This window comes from Parasteatoda tepidariorum, chromosome 10 (genome assembly GCF_982258835.1).
Source record: "Parasteatoda tepidariorum strain Cologne lab strain chromosome 10, Ptep-v5.0, whole genome shotgun sequence".
Lineage (NCBI taxonomy): Eukaryota > Metazoa > Arthropoda > Arachnida > Araneae > Theridiidae > Parasteatoda > Parasteatoda tepidariorum.
Genome location: NC_141764.1, coordinates 49,416,975 through 49,439,120, shown reverse-complemented (window position 1 = coordinate 49,439,120; position 22,146 = coordinate 49,416,975). Strand labels below are relative to the sequence as shown.

Below are 22,146 nucleotides of genomic sequence, written 5' to 3'. Positions count from 1 at the left end.
CCGTTTTCAAGCATTACTTTAAGCTTCATTTATTTTAAAGCAGAATAAACTTTGTTTCAATTCAATTGTGTTCACGATACAAGGAATATCAATTGAGAAACAGGGAAACAAGAACATTTTTCCGGGCACTATTATCTTATCGGGGAATGTCATCTAATCTTTAAAATAAATTTTGAGTTCAGGTATGTAAATTTACCGAATTCAAAATCACAACCTGAAAAAAAACTTTACATTGAAGGAAAAAAAATTTAATCATATTGTAAAAAATGTGAATTGATGTATAACTTTAAAAAAGAAAAAGTTGGAATAAGGAAGTAATTTATTTCAGTAACATAACGATTTTCTTGATCTTTAATAATCTAACAACTTTATATAATAGCAGTTCGTAAAATCAATTTTGTTTCAGAGGTAATTTTTGTTTTATTAATTAATTAATTATTAATTATTTAATTAATTAATTAATTTTCTTTTTTGCAGAATATTTTTAAAGTTTTCCAAATATATTTGATTCTAACGCTTCTTTGAATTGCCTTAAACATATTTCGCCATTTTATAGTTTTCGTAGAACAAATCAATTTTGTTTCAGAGGAAAAATGTTTTTCGAATTGAATAATAACACGGAAAAACCACTTAACGAGATTAAATAAAAATACTGAAATATTTAAAGGCATACAGCAGAAGGTATATATAATTTATTTCACGTTTTCTATGTATGTTTCTAATTTCATTATTGCTCATTACATTGCTTTTCATTGTTGCTATTCAAATTTCTTTAAACTACATAGTCTTTTTATTGAACAAACAGCATAGACATAATTAACTTTTTACTAGTTGGTAAAATTAGATTGAGTTTTCGTTAAATAAATTGTAGCTGGTAAATTTAAATTTTATTTTCCCAAGAAAGTCGATTTTTATGACTGAATTTCAACGCAAAAAAAAACCCCATCTAATAAGCTTGAAAAATTCGTTAACATATGGTAGATATAATTTTGATATCTTCTTATACAATTTTCATTTGAGTACATTAAATGGATTTTCATTGTAGGTATTCAAACTCCTTTGATAATTGTCAGTAGCAGAATCAACTATTTATTATATAGGTGACAAAATTAACTTTGTGAATAATTAATCACTCACAGTTGTGCCAGAAATTCGCCTTATTGTCTAGCTTCGAAATTCAAGATGGAGTTCCATCTATTAACTACACCTTAATCCCACTATAAGCTTCACTATGATGACACCTATCACTATCACTCTAAGGCAATTTATGCGCTGGTCGAATTACTTTACTAATGACTTTTCTGGTAAAAAAAAATCTCATAAATATAGTTAATAAAACCAAAATATACAGTGTTTAAGCCATTCATTTGGTAACTTTTCCCTTCATATCATGGTTTTCAAATTTATAGTTCCGTTACAAGTATCCGTATTCCGTATAGTATTTATAGTTCCGTTCAAATTTATAGTACTAGGTGATTCCCTGGAGAAGTATTTAGCTAATTACTTAAATGCTGAATGAAAATGGGATATCGATGTTTGCACACCCTGGAACATTTAGTACGCACACATTTAGTACAAAATACAATACTGAAAATTAAATTTAATCAAAATAATAGTTTTTTTGACATGCTCTAAGATATCATGATAAAGATGCCAAATTTTACCACATTTATCCTATTTTATCGCATATTAGAAAACCATATTTTATATTGTTAATTTTATCGAAAATCACCGAGATTTTTAATGTTTTCATACAGCCAGAAACACGGTAAATTTCACCATATTCTGGCAGATTTTACCATATATTTTTCAGCGTATAAATATAAAAAATAAATGAAATTTTTTAAAATATTTATAAATCATCATTTTTATAGCTTTCTTTATTTAAAGAACTAAATTTGGATTTATTAAAAAATTTTAAAACGTATACATTGAATTAAAACTTTCGCGTCGTGTTTGTGAAAAATATGCCTACACTAACTAGTATATTTTTTTGTTCCTTTAGATATGTTTAAACACACAATTTTAATTCGTAAGAAATGTTAAAATAATAAAAAAATTTTAAGCTTTGAATACAACACTCATTTCACAGCAACATTTATTAAATTTAAATAAATTTCATCTCATTTGTAATCTTTTTAGATAAGTAGAAAAATATGTAAATCGCGTACCAAAAATATGTTTCAAACAAAATTTTACAATTTGTTACAATGTTTTTCACGATCGATATTTATTTTATTATGATATATTTTATTATTACGATATTTATTATGATCGATGTTACTGACAACACATTTTATTTACTAGTAAACATAAGATATATGAAATATTAAAAATAATTTACCGCTAACTCTAATTTTATTATTGCAACTCCCTATTAACTCTATAATTCATAGATGGTTTCTGGGCTCCAACCTGTTACCTTGTATGCCGCAATACAAATACTTTATTTATTTATTAAAATTGTATTATCATGCAAAATTAATAAAATGTATAATATCCCAAATTTAAAATATTTATTTGAAAAGAAATATTTCTCTTGGCAGTGTAAAAAAAATTTAGATAAGGAAGCTTATTACAATTTTTAAGCTCTGAAAATTGCTTAAAATTTTAATAATTGCTTACCTTGTCATACTATTCCTATTCTTCAAGATTCAGTTTTAAGTCTCTCGAAAAACAATGAAATTTAAAAAACAAAATTGTTCAAAACACTTCTTCCAGGTTGCAAAAACTGTTTTCACGTTGAATGTTAATCACAGTTTCTTAGCGTTCTGATTTAATCAATATCAGATGAAAACTTATGATTCTGATATGATAAAACGATTATGACAGCGAACAAAATATCAAAAAAGTCATCTTCAGCTTTTTTTTTTTAAATTTTGTACAAATTTTATAAATTAAAATTCTAATACAGTTTTTTTATGTCAAACAAAATGTCGAAATATTAATTAAAAAAATTTCAAATTAATTACACCGCCAATTTACATCCTTGTTCTTTCTTCGAAAACACGTGTGTAAACAATAAATGATTAATGAGCACACTAAAAACTTAATCGATTTTTTTCCCTCAAATATGATGGCTATAATTCAAATCTTTTCGTATCACAACTCTTCACTCGATTTAAAAGAAACTCTTCGATTCTTAATAATTATCATGATACTCATTATAAAATTAAATCAATTAAGAGTTTATTCACATAAATTGCACCCTGCTTCCCTAACACAAACAAGCGAATGACTGCGCAAGAGGAATGAGTGGCTTCAGGTCATGCTGTGAGGATAACATGTCGCCAAATTTCTATCGCCAAAGCGAACCGTATGTATACGGAAAGTGAAAGCAAAACCAGGATTAACTTTCAGCTAAGAAGGCATCGTTATCGGCGTTAACAGAAAGGGTAAAAGTCTCATCTATTAGTTTAACAAAGAAACAATATTTTCCCAGTTTAACAAAATGTTATTCCAAATCTATAAGAACAATGAAATAAGATAAGGACATATCTAACTAATAATTGCTTGAAATATTAATGAATCAATTTTTATAATTTACATGCATTGTGGGATGCTAATTCAATTCTTTTTTTATACAGATGCAAAATATTTAAACGATTTAAAAGCGTCATTGCAGTCATTTCCAACTTTTGAATTATTTTTTTTTAATTACCAAAAAAAATATGGTATATTTTATTGTTTTTCTGTTTACAAGATTTTTGTAACTATACATAATTTATAAATTTATAATCTAGTTATAAAATATTTTTTATTTGAATAGAATACAAAAACAATAAATCTATCTTTTGTGAAATACTCAGAGGCACCGACCCTTGCTCGCTTCGTTCAGCAACCCCACGATTTTTTCACAATAATTTTTACTTACTAAATTAAATTATTACATCACATTTAAAATTTATTCAACAGCAATAATCAGAAAAAAATATTGTTTTAATACAGGATCCGTTCCAAAGGCTTATTTTCCGATTATAATCATTTGTAAATATTTAAACCTAAAAATTATACACTTTAATCTTCATTGTCTCTTGGTCCACTAAATTATTTTTGAAATTCTTATATTCTTTTTACTTACTGGAAAAACTCGTTAAATATTTTTCGTCACAAGTAATATTTAGCAATAGTGCGAGAAATTAGTTCTTAATATCAATAAAAATGTTTTAATGATTAATTTGTATTCATTATTCTACTTACAAACGCTGACTAAGCGCCGTTTTACCCAAAATTTATTTATTTATTGTTATACACACCAATGTTAGCTTGTGTGGTTATGACAAATAAAACTTATTATTCATTGACAAGTTGAAAGCACAAATCCGAAAAGGTCTATGGTTAGAGTGGGATACGAACCCGTGCCTTTTAGGCTATAGAACGTTTGGCCAATCGGTGAGACTTCTAGTGTTGGGAAATCCCATCAAAAATTTTTTGTAATAAAAATATAGCTTAGTTCCCATTTAATAATTGTAAAACTGTTACTAAATATCTTCTTATAGAGTTATTAATAACAAGGTAATATTATGTGATTACTAAGTAACAAAATAAGCAAGTAACACTTTTACTTCTTAGCCAATTAATTAAATACCCCTATGATCAAAATAGAAAAAAATTATTCCGTAAATAAGAGATAAATGAATGACTTACGGGTAAATACCATTCTTAATAATTAAATATAATTAAAACTAAAATATAAACTAAAATATAATTAAATATAATTAAAACTAAAATATTTTATTTTAGTTTCAATTATATTTTAGTTTCAATTATATTTTAGTTTCAATTATATTTTAGCTTTAATTATATTTCAGTTTATATTTTATTTTTAATTATATTTAATTATTAAGATTTTATGTCTTATTTATAGTTTATATTAAAATTTGGTTTCAGCTGCCTTGTGCGCTTTTCCAATTTGAATTAACGAAGTAAAGTTTTTGTGTGTTTATTTACCTCTTAGTTATCACTATTGAATTAGTAAATTGTTTTGATTTTGTGATTGGGTAAATACCAATGTAACTTTTATTAATTTTAAGCTGATGATAGCTAAAGATCTCGTATATCTTTATTGTTAATTATGAGATACGATATCATACAATTTTTCTGATCAATAAGAATCCAAATGTATCAATAAGAAACGATAATGGTCCGTTATCTTTTCATGTTATTTAGAGAAATAAAAAATTAACTAAATAAATATTAAATAAATAAATAAAGCTTCATGAAACAATTCAAAGTTTGATCTTAACGGAAAATTTGCAGATACCCATTTTGAAGATTAGTATTTATTTGTTAGGTCGTCAATCATAATTACGTAATTGTATTCAATTAATGTATAATGTGTTCTTTAATAGCTTTTTCGTAACTTTTAATAAATTTTTTTACAAAGGAGCGGAAGCAACTTTGTAACCTTCACTACCTGACAGGTGACATTGAACTTTCAGATATTGATTAATAGGTTTGTTTTTAACGGAATATACTCAGGATTGATTCATTGAAGAATTTTCTTTCATAGTATAAATATATTTTTGTATAATATGCCACTAAATTATATTTCTTATTGATTACTAGCTAAATACCAGTTCTTCGTGTGGGGTATATCAAAAATGGAAAATAAGCAATAAATCAGTACTGATAAATACTAGGCATATATCGACACAATTGAAAAAGCTAAAATTATTTCAATTATGTTTTTTATTTATTATCCTTTCCGTTATTAAATTAAGCAAAGCATGTAGTTTTTCCTATCAGGATAAAGATTTACTATATTCAGCATTTCTCAGTAATCAGCATTCAAAACCAAATAGAATTTTTGTAAAACCTTGATAAGGACTTAACATGATCATTTCTCGATCTTTAATATTCTGTTTGAAATATTTACAAATAGTAGTGCGAAAAATATTTTTTTTTTAATTTCAATTCATTAAAATATTAATATACTATCTTTGTTTCCACTAGAAAAAATATTTTCTGACATTGCAGAAAATCCGTTACAGAATTCTTATTAAAACTGCACCAATTACAGTAATACCACTCGTACGTATTACCAAAATGAATTAAGCATCCTCTACATCTCTTTTTCTACATTAACTTTGCTTTTTAAAAGGAAGCTTATTTTTTATCCTATTTAATACAAATAACTAACAGAAAATGAAGCATCGTTGGCGTCAATAATAGTGTGACAAATTTTTAAGCTTCTGTGACAAATATTTTCTTCATTTGAAATGTCATTGATTTTAAATTATTTACTTTTATAAGAATACGTTTTAAAATAATTACTATAAACAAAATAAACAAGTTAATTAAGATAACTTTAGGAGTACTTATTTGGGGATGTAGTCCTCAAATGCTATCACGTCAATGTTGCTCATTGAATTTATTTGACATAACGAATAAAAAATAATTAAATATTGAAATACGTGCAATGAACTCCTTTTTTCGATCAAATAAAGCTACAAGCTAAGAATTATCGCTAATGTTATCATTGAAATATTTGATAAAGTTACATTTAAAACAATAGCTTACGCTTAACCAATCAGAAAAACCCATTTAGTTTTTCACTTATATCCCTTGAGGAGACAAAGCTCCCAATGAGGAGACAGAGTTCAAATTACTCACCGGTTCGTACCGACCACAGTGCTGATGTAAACTATCCTCAGTGGTAGACGGATTATGGGTTAGTATCCCCTTGTTATCAGGCTAACCGCGGGAGGTTTTCGTAGTTTTCCGCGTCATGTAAAACAAATGCGGATTAGTTTCACCAAAAAGTCCTCCACGAAGGCAAAACTTTTCCCAATACTTGATCAAGGAGTTTCCTTGTCTTCTGGATTGGGCTCAAAACTACAAGGTTACAGAGTTGAACAATGGCTGTCGTAAACTCAAATTTGAGTAAGATGCTTAACGATGGTAATAAAATAAAATGACCTTCTCCGTACTTCGAAGTATAAGTATGCCTATCACTCCGATTTTATATATACTAAGCTAAAATATATATATATATATATATATATATATATATATATATATATATATATATATATATATATATATATATATATATATATATATATATATATATATATATATATATATATACGAGGTATGACAATTAAAAAACCGGACTGCGCATGCCTTAGACTTGGTGAGGGGGAGTGGATATAGAATGTAGTTAACCTTGATGCTTTCGATGCAGGTGTCACGTTATTTCCTCACTCTAACTAGTTAAGTTAGTTTTTAATCCTTGTTGAGTCGCGATCATGATTAAACTTAAAAATCAAGCAGCGAGTTAATTTAAAATTCTTTGTGAAATTGAAAAAAAAACTCTCACTGAATGTTTTAATTTGTTAAAGGGGGTGTTTTATTTTATTTCATTTTATAACCGTCGTTGAACAGCCGACCCAATTTTATGGGTTTACGACTACTAATGTTCAACTCTGTAGCCTTGTAATTTTGAACCCAATCCTGAAGACAAGGGAACTCTTGGATCAAAAATTGGGAGAAATTTGCCTTCGTGGAGGACTTTTTTGATGGAGCTAACCCGCATTTGCGTTACATGGAGAGGAAGACCACGAGAATCTCCCATGGTTAGCCTGACGGCAAGGGGACTCTAACAACCACTGAGGATATTTCACATCAGCACTGTGGTCGATGCAAGCCGGATGCGGAATTCGTATCGACTGGGAGTCGAACCCGGTTATCCTCATTGAAAGGCGAACGCTCTATCCCCTGAGCCACCGAGGCTCAAAGGGGGTGTTTGGAGATAATTGTATGTCACGTCGTCAAATTTTTGAATGACCCAATCGATTTTCTGAAGATCGGGAGTTAGTTGAGGATGATGAATGCTCTAATCATCCACGAACTTCAAGAACTGATGAAAGCATTAAAAAAATAAATTGATGAAACCTCTCGTGAAGACCGACGCTATTACGTACGATGAATGATATCAGATATTACGAACATTGACAGAGAGACAGGAAGAAAATTTTTGACCGAAGACTTGCATATGACGAAGGTTTGCTCGAAACTGGAACCAAAAAACCTGACATGCGAGCAAAATATGATCAGGAAAAATATTTACTCTGACATTATTGAACGCCTCACAGAAGATCTTGAACTGATTGAGAACTGATTGAAAAGACATTCGGAAGATTGAAAAAACAATTATGTTAGAAAAGGATAATTCCGATTGCTAAATGTCACTTAATTGTTTTACGTTTAAATCACCAAAAACAGTAAATAACAGTGAGTATAATATCTATCACACACAGTTTTTACTCTGTTTCAGAAAATTTGAAGTAAAAAAATATTTAATTCCGCTACTAGTTCAAGTTGTATTCAACTCAATTAAAAATATCATATATTAAGTTGTGATATCAACTTGATATGATATCTCAGATTAATTAGTATGTTAATTTAGTAAGGAGAGATATAGTTAAAATATGTGAATAGCTGCAAACTAAGAAGTTGATGAAATAAGCCCATATGTTAATTCTTAAATACTCAATGCCGCCGTATAGACGGCATAGCATTTGTACCAGTGCCGTCTTTATGCATGGGCAAACCCGGGCGGCACCCGGTGGCTCCAAACATTCAGTGGGCCCTTGAGAATCTTACTATTTATAAATTTTATTAAAACAAAGAATAAAGAACATGCCATTATATATTTTCAAAAGAAATATATTCTCTTGCAAAAAATGTGCATTTTATATATTTTTCTACAAATAGTGATTGATTATCATGCAAACACCAATAATTTGAATAGTTTTTTTACTAGGAAAACTTAAAAAGTCAACTGAAATCGATTTTTCTACGTTAAAGTGAAGCCTTTACGTACTCAACTCTCTAAGTCATAATGTCTCTAAATATATGTAGTAAATATGCTTGACCACCACCAACACTGTTTAATATTTATAATTAGTTAAATAAAGTAATAAAAAATTGATAGAATTTAGAATTACACAGCATTATGGGGAAGCAACTTTTGAACTACTTATGTCTGATAAGCATTGAAAGATGTTTTAATAACTGACTTTAATAGTTTGACGAAATAATTATTAAATCTTAAAAAAATTTTATTAGCTTCCTAATAATTGAAAGAATTTAAAATTACACAGCACTTTGGAGCAGCAACTTTTGAACTGGTTATGTCTGATATGCATTGAAAGATGCTTTAATAACTGACTTTAGTTTGACGAAATAATTATTAAATCTTAAAAATGTTTTATTAGCTTCCTAATAATTGAAAGAATTTAGAATTACACAGCATTATGGAGCTGCAATTTTTAAACTGGTTATGTCTGATATGCATTGAAAGATGTTTTAATAACTGACTTTAGTTTGACGAAATAATTATTAAATCTTAAAAAAAATTTATTATCTTCCTAATAATTGAAAGAATTTAGAATTACACAGCATTATGGAGCTGCAATTTTTAAACTGGTTATGTCTGATATGCATTGAAAGATGTTTTAATAACTGACTTTAATAGTTTGACGAAATAATTATTTCCTCTTGAATTTTTTTTATTAACTTCTTGATTTTGAAAATTATTTTATTCCTTGCGGATTGCAACTGGTTAATATCTCATTTTAAGCAAAGTTATATATAGTTTAAAAATTCTTTATATTATGTGCATTGCGTTATTGGGGTAATAAAAATGCGTTTTTTCTTAAAATTATTGCATATCTTAAAAATCGATTTTAAGCAGTATGACATAGGGGCCCGAAACATTACTGTGCCCGGGGGACCTGCTTGCTATTAAGACAGCCCTAACTTGTACCACTTACTGGCTCCAATGCCGCTTATATATATGGCGAAAAAAATCTTTTTTTCTTTTTTGCTTTTATCACTCTTATTGTTGTCATACTTACAATTATTTCAATTTCAATTAGTTATCTAATTATAATTGTTCTGTAGAAATAAGGCAAAATGTTTATATGTGTGTATATGTATGTACCTTACACCATCCGCATCAAATTTGGGGTACGTTCGTAGACATGGCGGACCTGATTCCTTTAAAACTTCTTCCGTCCGCCAGTTCGCGTGTAACATGTAGTAATATGAAGGATTTGCTAGCTTGCAGATCTAATCAATCAAAAATTGATTTCATCGTTCGTTTTTATGAATTATTCATCTCACATGTTAAGTTATCACAAGTAAAATCAACGATAATAATTTTCAAAGGTATGGGACTGACGTCACGGAACTCATGTTTTAAGAGGTACGTGAAACCACATGTTTTCTATAATGATACTTATGCTTTTAAAGCATGTTTCTATAAACTTTAATAGCGGAAACTCAATAAGAGCTAATTAAATTAATTTATCCATTAAGCAGTGGTCGTAACAACTACATTATTTTTGTACTTTACTACAACTACAACTACTTTTTTACAAATGTAGTTAACTACAACTAAACTACTTTTTTTAAATGTAGTGACTACCAACTACTTTGGAATTTAGTAGCTACTTTACTACTTTAAGGAGACAAACTTTGCTGGAGAACTTAGTTTACACCTATGTTCAAAATGGGTTTGAATAAAAAATTGGCTTACATTAAATATAAAGGAATGATTAAGAAATATTAATTCATGTTTACATGAGATTATATTAGTTAGAGTTATTAATTATCCGTTTATCGTAATGGCTAGTTTAAATATTAGTTATGCGTGATTTTTAAATAAGTAATTTCTGTTAACGCATATTCAGGGAGCTAGTCAGGTAAGTATATTATTTATTCGTGCAAGATAATGAAGAAATGGAAAACCTGAAAAACCATGTATTCTCCGAAACTGTTGTGGAAAAAATTAATATAGTAAGCTTAATTTCATGATTTGCCCCTTAAACAGAAAAAAATTAGTTTCTGTGACATAAATCCAATATATGTGGTAAAGAAGATAAAGAGTAACACAACAAATTACTTTAAAAAAAATGCTTTATTTGTACTATTATTCTCAATCATTTTAGGACAGTTAACTTACTATTTCTATTTTTCATCTATTTTCGATACTTTTTTTCTAAATCTTTGCTCATATAGCAGTTATATTCCACTGTTTAACATCATTTTTGCTTTTGTAAAGGAACTAGATGCATTCAATTTTGAGTTTAAATAATTCATGAGAAAATTTTCTCCACGGAAAAAATAGTAAAAGGGAGATTTGAATCTCAGACAAAAAAATTATAGATTGCCTAAAACCGTATATTTGAAATTTAAAACATAATATATGAACTCGCATGGATAGAAAAATGACATTCTTTTAAAAAGAAATCTTCTCTCAACACAATAGGTTTGTTTAGGAATTCATGAAAATTCTTTAAATTTAAAAATAGTTTATTCTCTTCAAGCAGTGAATATCAAGAAAATATTCCGCTAAGTTCATCGGTTGGCTGCTATGTTTGATTTTAAGTAGCTGGGGTCTGAATATTGAAAAGTATGCTATGAATAATTCATGGCGACGTTCCATCCATCTATTCGTTCAGACTACATTCAGGAAATATTTTGATTTGGGACATATACAGAATAAAATATGAGAAATTTTTCCAAGGGCAGAATTTCCTGACTCATCAAAGAATCAAACTACATGAAAAGTTGATGATTTTTTTCGCTTGTAGTCCAGAAAAATAGTGTAGTCGTTCAGAGCTTTATTTTTTTTTTAATCTCTCCTTCAATCAATATTGTGAAATAGTACATACTAATTCAAAGCACGCAATCAGTTCTTTTCTACTTTGTTATGGAATGTAATTACAGTTGCAACTTTGTTGCAAAAAAAGAACCGGAATTCGCAAAAGAACGAGAGGAAATTTTAAGAACATCACGGGAACACAAATTTAAAAAAGATGTGTTTAACATATGCACTAAAAGGCATAGTTACGGTACAACTAATCTTTTTTATTATAAAGTCGTATGGAGTTTTCTTAGGGGAAAGTAGTGTTCAATTTAACGTTGCATTTTGTTTTGCTACATAAAAAATGTAAGACTCAGGAATTTTGAATTCGCAGGTTTGTAGAAAAATAATGTACCAGAAATAAAATATAAAATTTATGTAATATAAAAAAATATAATGCATAAAATGTACCAGGAACTTGATGGAATAAATAATTTAAACTTCAATAATTAGTTCGAGAATTATAAACTGTTAGACTTCAAGCAAAAAACTATGTTTGATAATCTATTGTCCAGCTGAAAACTTTTTTTGAAATTTGACGTCCTTAATGGGTCATATTCGATTGTAAACTTAACGCGAGTTAGTTCTATTCAAAATTCCAATTTGTTCTACAGTCATTGCAATTTTTATTCCCTTTTTAGGCATTTTTTCCTTTTTTAAAAAAATAATAGCGATTATGAATCCATTGTTGCTGAAAAATGTATCTCTGTCGTGAACTCGTGATCATCATTTTATTGTAAGTTATTCAAATGAGTTTTTACAGACTTGTTAACTAATACAGCTTTTTGTCTGATATGACTTTTCCTGATATGTTAAGTGGTTGGCTTATTTTATGCTTTAATATTTAATGTAAAACTATTTTGACGCCAGAATTTAACAAGACTATTTTGTTGATAAACGCTAAATAAAAACAAAATTTTAAATCAAAAGTAAATAAATAAATAAATAATTTTTAAAAAAATAAACTGCTTCGAAATTGTTTGAGGAAACAAAAACAAACGATAAAAATCAATAAAAATCAAACGATAATAATTTTATCGTTTGATTGTCGCTTGCTATCGTTTGATTGGTTTACGTCTTATCGTTTGAAAAGATATTACATAGAACAAAATTCATTCAAAGTTTTGGCTGTATTAAAACAAGTGAATTGCCAAAACGTGAAACAGTTTTTTGTTTGTGTACGAAGCAGGAAACGTTTTAAATGTCAAATCATCGGGACCGTGTTACTCAACTATTGTTGCGTCAGAGAAAAGCATTTCTTAATGTAGACAGGAGTACTCCATATTCCAACTGCTGATCCTCTTCTTGTCAACTATTTTTAGCGATCATCCGCTGCTCCCTTTCACCCTTGTTTATAGAAAAGAAAGGAAGAAGAAAAAAGGGAGACAGATGGAAAAGGGATGAGTAACTAGATGTTTAGGGCCATTCCCCCTTCCTTCAACATTGTGTTTGAGAACAGTTTTTGGCCTTTTTCCAGAGAGGAAACGTTCTTTATCTTTGTATACATAATGGCAAAATATTAATTTATAAATAACAATTTGTTCCAAAATCACTATAATTTACTCTATTTTATTTAATGCACCTTAATACAATTTAGAAATGTTCAAAGAAAATAAAAATTTTAAAAAATATTTTTAAAAAATAAATAATAATTGTACATTTTAGAATGCTCTTTAGGCTCATTTGCGACTAGCGTCCTTTTAAAAAATTATTTCTATTATACAATGGCTGATTATGCTCCGGAAAAAATCCGGATTTTTCGCTAACCGTGATCCGGAAGTTTCCGGAGATCGGTTCAGACGCTTCAAAAAATCATTGATCACAGAAGATTCCGGTAATAAAATTTTCAAAGGTGGAACTTAAAAACACAGTTTTTTTTATTTGTTTGTATGGGAGAACCAGATACTTTATAAGCTTATATTCAAGATTAATATTCATTTTTTATCAGTAAATAGTTATTATAATCATAAACTCTAGAAAGAAAGGCATATTTGCAAATTTCAATTACTTCTCTAGGTCATCATAGGTATGTGTAAAATTTTAAATATATTTTATGTAAACTAAGAAGCATTCAGAAAAAGGAAAAAACCTTGTTTAAATTTTTTTCTAGTTTTTCGATTTAAACTTTTTTTTTTTTACTCCAGAAATTTTCCGGAATTTTGACTTGCGCTCACAATCACCCCCGTAATAATTGAAAAGTGACAACACACATGCTCCATTACTGTAAAGATAAAATTATTCCTTCGTAACAACTACCACAAATTATTAATATTATAATGTATATGTGTTTATGTCTACAATCTTCGCAGCATTCATTTTTAATAAAAATTTAAAGAAAAAAGTAAACTTTGCTAATTTTAATCTTCTATATTTGAAAATATTACATTATTTCATATTAATATAACTCACCATGTTTTAGCCTTTCACGACTTTTTCATCCTTGTCTTAAAAATTTATTTTTCAGAACCGCTTATTGAGTAATATGTATATTTTACACAAAATACAGTACATTCATAATTCCCTCCGCCTGTAAACGCCCTTTTCCTTTACTACAAATAGCTTCAGTGGTACATATTACTGCCATCCACCGGCAACTGCTTAAATTAAAACTTGAATACTTTTGGAATAATTTCATATGTTCTTTTTTACCATATTCGTCTTCGTTTTTTTACTATAACGCTTCGAAACCCCGGAGGGAATTATGAATAACCCTGTATATTTATATATAAAGGCAAGCTACAATGCAAGAAAAAAAAATAAATGTTATCAAACTCGGTGAATACCTAGAGGGGAAGGCGAGATTAAAATCATGAAAACTTATTTAATTGGAAGGAAAAACTGTGGGGAAGTGATTATAGAAAACACATTCAGAGCAATCAAATTGGTTTTAAAATCTTCCCTTCGTAGTTAGTAATTTGCCAGGTTCTAATCACTCTTTTTGTGTTTTCTTGCGTAAATTTTAATTTGTGCACTTAAATTTCATATTTTTTATTTCGTTTTTGATAAGGATTCTAAAAAAATATATTAATATATTAAAAATATATAATATATTAATATTACGAAACGCATAGATTTTAATCTGTGCAATCTACGTATAGATTTTTATTTTATGAAATTTGACCACTATGTACCCCACATGAATTTTCCAACCATAGCTAGCTCCTTTAAGTAGCTGAAAATAGAATGTTTTCAATTATCCTAATTTTTTCTCACATCGAGAATTATGATTACAGCTAAAAAAATCTATTTCAAAATTCAAAGCTTTATTTTTAAGCGAGGTATGTAATCGATTTCCCTTTAAGACTCGTGTGAAAAAAATTTTTTATTATTTTATAAGTAAGCTCTAGTTAAAAGTGCTATTTCACAGAATAATAGAAAATACGGTAACTAACGCATTCCAATAAGGTTAACTTTAAGCTTAACATTTTAATAATTTTAAGAAGGTTGACTCAGAAAAAGAGTTGAAGGAAAGTAAATAGAAAATTGAAGTCGGAAAATAGACCCCATTTCGGTAAACTAAGGTGAATTTGGTATTTGTTTGCTAAATGTTGACCATGTGAATTCATCCATATTTTAATTATGCAAAAGCTGTGATTGCTAAGGGGGTAGAGTGTTCGCCTCCCAATGAGGCAACCCGGGTTCGAATACAAGTAATGACTAGTCGATGCGAATTCCTCACCCTGCTCGCCCCGACCACAGTGCTGACATAAAATATACTCAATAGTAGACGTGGTTGTTAAAGTCCCCTTGCCATGGGCTAACCGTGGGAGATTTTCTTCTCCACGTAAAGCAAATGCGCGTTGGTTTCATCAAAAAAGTCCTCCACGAAGGCAAATGTCTTCCAATACTTGATCCAATATTTCTCTTGTCTTCTGGATTGGGTTCAAAATTAAAAGGCTACGGAGTTGAACATTTGTAAACTCAGAATTTGGTCAGAGCCGTTCAAAGCCGGTCATAAAGTTATAAAATATTTTTACACGTAAAGTTGAAAAATGTAACTGCCTTTAATATTTTAATGAAAAAAATCGGGAGCAATACGTACTTCATCAGTTAAAGTAATTCTCCTTGTAAGGGTAATCAAATTTTTAAACAGACAAATATTTGACTCAAGTAAAAAAATTTCATAAAGAATGAACTATGATTTTCATACAAATTTACTTACGCAGTTTTTGCTCCAATTCAAGAAAAATTGAAAATAATACATTTTTCTAGGAAATAATAATTTTTTATAATCAAAGAACTTTTGCATACATTTACATAAAAATGAATTTAAAATACGGATTTATTCATATTTCCAAAGCGTTTTTATATTTATATTTTACTTTATTTTCTTTGTTTATTTATTGCCCCTTACATTGATTACACAACTTTTTTCAAGGAAAATTTAGCCCTAGGGATGCATACATCTCTGTATGTAATTGAAAAATAAAATAAAAAAGTATTGCTGTGCTGTCGATACTTACATATAAGTTCATTTTGAGTAATAGAATTCAAATTCCTGAAAACAGGAATTTTTATTCGAACAAGCTAGTTTGTCTTGCTTCAAATTTGTATTTCTTTCAAACAAGATTTGCATTTTTTTTTCTACTTTTTTACAAAAATATGCCACCCAATCAAAGTTTTTCTTCAATTTTCACTTCACCAATTCAAATTCCAATTGCAAACAAATTAGATTTCAGGTTTTCAGATGTCGGCATTCTTATTTGCTTCTTCACAACTAAATCCATCGCTTTAAAGAGATCTTATTTTGAATTCTCTGAATTCTGAAAATGCCTGTAATTGAGCATTTTTTTTCTCCTTCTATTTTCAACTCTTTGTACGACGCAAGTTCTAACTTATTTTATAAACTGTAAAAAAAACTTTAAATTGAAATCCCTAAAAAATTTCTATTAACTTTAAGTTGGAACTTTAAAAGGAAATTCGGTTTTTATTTGTTTTAAGAGGAAAAAATTTAAATCTATAAAGAAAATAATTCAATCGTTTAGAAAAATTCTAATTATAAAAAATGAAGAAAAGCAAAAAATATAAAAATGCTAAAATATATTATAAAAATTATTCAGAGTAATATATTAAAGATAATTCCGCAAAAGATTCATAAATATTATTCTTTTAATAGTAAATGTTATTTTTCATAGCTAAATTTAGTACTAACGGAATAAATTTTAAACTAAATAAAAACAATGAATATACATTTATCAACTCTTCTTAAAACACCTAAAATCTTCCATAAAATTCTTAAGGACGGTATTATAAGGAACATAAAAGTTTTGAAATTTAATATTTTCGAAACGTTCGGAAAAAAAAATTTCTTCAGTCTTGTGGTTGCCAAAAAAATTCTAATATTACTGCGATTAAGTTTTATTTTCTGTCAGAAATCAGGATTGAAAGATTTCCTAATTGTATTCAATTTCAAATTCAAAAAATTTTACTCTGTTATTTAAATGTAACGTGTACAGAAAAATAATAATCTTTTCATACAACTCTGTATTGCAATTAAGTTGCAGATATTATGATAGAAAATTGAACGGATTTATACTTAAAAGAACTTCTACCTTCACGACCTACACTAAAAAAAAATCTTTAATTAAATTCAATTTCAAACTTAAAATAAGATTTCGAAGACTATTCAATTGGGATTAAATTACAAACAAAAAATAGTAGGTACTTCAGGAGAATGATTAATTAAAATCAATTTGAAACTAAAAATGGAACTTTGTTATTAAAACATAACCCACGACTTCATGTAAGAAAGAAAAATGAAAAAAATTCTCATGAAAAAAATAATAATAATCCAATTAAATTGCAGATATTATGATAGAATATTGAACGGTTTTGTACGGAGAAGAACTTCTACTTTCTCCCTACATCAAAAAAAAAACTCTTTAATTAAATTCAATTTCAAACTTAAAATAAGACTTTAGAAGACTATTCAATTGGTATTAAATTACAAACAAAAAATACTACTTCAGGAGAATGATTAATTAAATTCAATTTCAAACTATAAATAGTACTTTGTTATTAAAACATTACCCACGACTTCATATCAGAAAAAAAATGAAAAACATTCTCATGAAAAAAATATTAATAATCGAATTAAATTGCAGGTATTATGATAGAATAGTGAACGGATTTGTACGGAGAACTTCTACTTTCTCCCTACACACAAAAAAAAAAAACTCTTTAATTGAATTCTATTTCAAACTTAAAATAAGACTTTAGAAGACTATTCAATTGGGATTAAATTACAAAAAAAAATTGTACTTCAGGAAAATGATTAATTAAATTCAAACTAAAAATAGTACTTTGTTATTAAAACATTACCCACGACTTCATGTAAAAAAAAATGAAAAAAAAATCGCATGAAAAAAATAATAATAATTGACTCTTAGAGATATGAACAGAAACTTAAACACCTAATTAAGCCATAAATCTTATTGATTTAATAATTAGGTAACCATTCACTCAATTACAAATGATAGATGATTTTCTCTCAAGACCAGTTTTTTTCCTCTTTTGATTGGCTATAAAAAATGTATTCTTAAGGCTACTTATTCCCAAAGGCTAAGGTGAGGCGTGACAAAGGTTATAAATGTTTTGCGTTTTTTTCATCATTATTACACTTCAACTTTGCATTATTTGTCCACTGTAAATCATAAGTGTCATAAAATAAATAATGATAATAACTTTTATAAAAATACGCTTAAAACTATCCTCAAACATCTGAAAAATTTATAAGTTCACAAAAAAAACTGAAATGATTTTGATTGAATAATGGGGCAATAGGTTTTTGATTTAGTGAAACCACGTGGAATATATGAATTAAATTAATAAAACTGGAATGTACCAAAAAAAAAATAGAATACATCAATTCTTATTTCAGAGAATTTAGAACCCAGTTAACCTAAAGAAGATTTCATAACAAAATAATAATAATAAGTTTCATTAGTTATAATTCATCGATATACGAATATAAATATCTTTTAATAAAATTTATATTTTAATAATTTATATTTTAATAAAATTTATATTTTAATAAAATTTATATTTTAATATTTTAATAAAAATATTTTCATTAAAAAAAATTAATTATAAAAATTTCAACGAATAAAAAGTTTCAAGCTTTGACGAGACCAACAATTAAATACATTAGAGCAATCGAATATCCGAAAATAATTTTAACAAAAAACAATAAAATACGCTTAATATGAAATATTATAAAATACGCTTTTATAAAATACTCTTAAATTATCCTCAAACATCTGAAAAATTTATAGTTTAACAAAAAAAAAAACAAAAATAATAACTATAAATTTCATTAGTTATAATTAATCGATATACGAATATAAAAATACAGGCCTAGGACATACGAATTTAATTAATAACAAGAATATATCCGAATTCCAATTTATAGCAAGATATCCAACACGTGATCACATTAGAGAATAAAACACGCGCTAAATAGAAATATTTTCATTAAAAAAATTAATTATAAAAACGTTTAACGAATAGAAATTTTTAAGTTTTGACGAGACTAACAATTAAATACATTAGAGCAATCGAATATCCGAGAATAATTTTAACAAAAAGCAAGAGAAAATCTAAAATTACAATGGAGTAAACAAATTCTTACTGGGATATCTAAAACATGATTACGTTAGGAGAAGGAACAGAAGGAAAAAGTGATTTCATGCTTAAAGAGAAATGATAACTTTTGATAAATAACAAGTTTTAATCTTTAAGATTCAATGTGGAATCACTAAGGCTTTGTTAAATTGATGGTAAAAGAATATCTAGAAATAATAGATTACGCCAATTAGTAATAGATTAGGCAAATTTTTTATAATATATCTAAAATAAACATATTTGAAAAACAAACTTGCGTTAATCTAAAGATTATTTTTCTCTATTATGAAGAATTGATTTAGCTGCTGCAGCTGCTGTTTTAGCTGTTGAACTTGGTGTTTACATGTAGTTTTGCAAAAGCAATAAGCTTTATAAATTTGAGAGTGCGTAGAGAAAAATGTACAAAAAGCACGATGGAATAAAAAATTTTAACATTCAATTAATGCTTCTAAAATTCTTACTAACTATTAGTTCTAGAACAATTATTTTAGCTAGAATCATTTATTAGTTCTAAAACTGTTAAATTTACGGTAGAAACATACCACGTGGATCATACTGCTGTCCGTGAAACAGAAATTTAATTTGCTGAAAGGGCCATTTTTATTAATAAATTTAAGACGCTTTTTTTGTGAAATTTTAATGTGTTCAAAAGCAATCGCAGTTTCGATTGCATTTTTTGCGAACTTTTTCTTCATTTTTTGCTTTGAACCAAGAAGAGAAGCTATGATCTGCAAAGAAAAGTAATAAAAATTTGCTTATCTCTTGCAACGATTAAATTAATAATATTAGAATATTCTAAAATAATAGAATTTGTCAAAAAATAACAGATTATGTCAATTATTGATAAGATATCTAAAACAGGATCAGATTCGAGAAACATTCGCGCATTTCCCAACACGATTTCACGAAAAAAATGGCAACCTTTTATTATATTTATTTTATTTAATTTTAACAAGTAATTAGTTTCAAATTACTATTCAGGAACTATTTAAGATATGACGCTTAAACTAATAATAATAGAATGTTCCAAAATAATATTATGCCAGTTCTTAATCAGATGTCCATAACTTATGGAATTAGCCTAAAGAGAATTTCATAGAAAAATAATAATTTTAAATAAACATTCGCTTATATGATCCAATTTTTTTACAGAAAAGAGAGAAATATGACCACGTTACATTACTTACGTTATTGTTTTACTCTAAAATGGCCTGAAATCCGATAAATAATTTCACTGTTAGAATTTTCATTCTGAATGAATCAGAATGAAAATTCATTCTCATTCTGAATGAAATTGATCGGCAGCAGTCTGTCAAACCAATTAACTGTAAATTTTCTTGTTAGGAATATTTCTGTTCTTTTACATGTTTAAATCCGTTTACTAAATAAAAAAAAAGTATTCGGTTTTGTAACCATTTACAGTTGCCATGGTTTCAAAAACCGTAAAAATGAATATTAATTGAACATTGCACATATGAGTTTGGTTATATTAAGCCTTTCGATAGGTAATGAACATTGGAGTTAGATTTTGGTGAGGTTGTGTTTAGTCAAGCGAAACGTGGCTTAATTACTTTATGTCGGGGTGCCATCTAACATGAAAGATGTAAATACTAGACTCGTTTGTGTTAAGCAGCTCTATAGCGCGTGAATGAGCGATACCTCCTAGAAAAAAGAAGGCCTCAGCACGGATTACCATAAACAAGAAATTTGATCCTTTAGTAGTCCAAACGTAATGACATCTTTCGTAATTAACCACCACTGCGCAGCTTAGTTACCCGAATGTAGCGACATCGTTCTTATTTTTTACCCACAGCGCAGATTATGTTCGTTACGTCGGACTACTAAATTGATCCGTGGTAAGGCCTTCTTTATTCAAGGAGGTGGTGGAATGAGTGTCTCGTATTCTAATAGTCCTGATTCACCAATTGAAGAGTGCATTAGACTGGAAGCTCTTCGTGTGCTGAAGGAATGGAGGAAATGTTGTGGTGTCAACGCTGGGGTTCGAGCCACCTTTCAGAGCCGTTCGTGAGATTGACAGATTAGCCCTCTCAGCTAAAGTATGTACTCAACTGAAAAGAACTAAGTAGATTCATAAGGTATTCACCACACACTTATGTTTATAAGATTATTAGGCATTCCCTGATAAAAAATAAAAATATGAATTCGTATTCCTTATCCATGGCTTCGCTTTCAACTTTCGAAGAACATTTACTCGATTCTCATTGGCAGTGGCTCATTTCTTAAGGACAGATAAAATTCTGATTGGTTAATCATATTGGGTGAAAATGGTCAATAAACGATGCGATTTTTTCACAGTTAACAGTTTGATAAGCATATTTTTTATGGTTACTGTTTTGGTTAAATATGGTAAAATAATAGTTTATTAAACTGCTATTTAATCATTTTTTTCGAAAAATTTCGAACAGAGTAACGAAAAATAGGAATTTTAAATAAAATTCATCGTCTTTAATATTTGACTGAAATTAAATAAAATTTAATAATCAAAATTAAACTAAATTTATAAATATTTATTAATCAAAATAAAATTCAATTTATAATTTAGGCATATAAATTATAAACAGAAGTAAAACCGCTGCATCTAAATAACCTATCTCGAAAAAATAAAAAAACATTAATTATATCAATCACAGGAAATGCAAATTTTCATTTCTAACTGAAATAAAAATAAAAAGAAACATTTTTTTTGAAATTTAATTTAACATTAAAATTAATTTTAACTTTCGATTAAAGATGGCATCTAATTTTACACAGTGAAATGTTCTAAAAAAATTAAATACTGTTTAAAATAGGCTTTATTTTACGTCAAAAATCTTTATTTTAACTTTTAAGCAATTTTCATATTA

General features: G+C 27.7%; 1 protein-coding gene across 3 annotated transcripts in view; it reads right to left on the bottom strand.

Annotated features, from left to right (window-relative positions):
• Pde11 (Phosphodiesterase 11) overlaps positions 1-22,146 on the bottom strand; it is a 275,071-nt gene that overhangs the window by 131,550 nt on the left and 121,375 nt on the right. The window contains exon 1 of one of the 3 annotated variants that reach the window (XM_087154282.1): positions 2,626-3,242. The exons of the other annotated variants lie outside the window; for them this stretch is intronic. The gene's annotated coding sequence lies outside the window, so the exon portion shown is untranslated. Of the gene's footprint in view, positions 1-2,625; positions 3,243-22,146 lie in introns of those variants that run through there. 3 annotated transcript variants of the gene reach the window in all.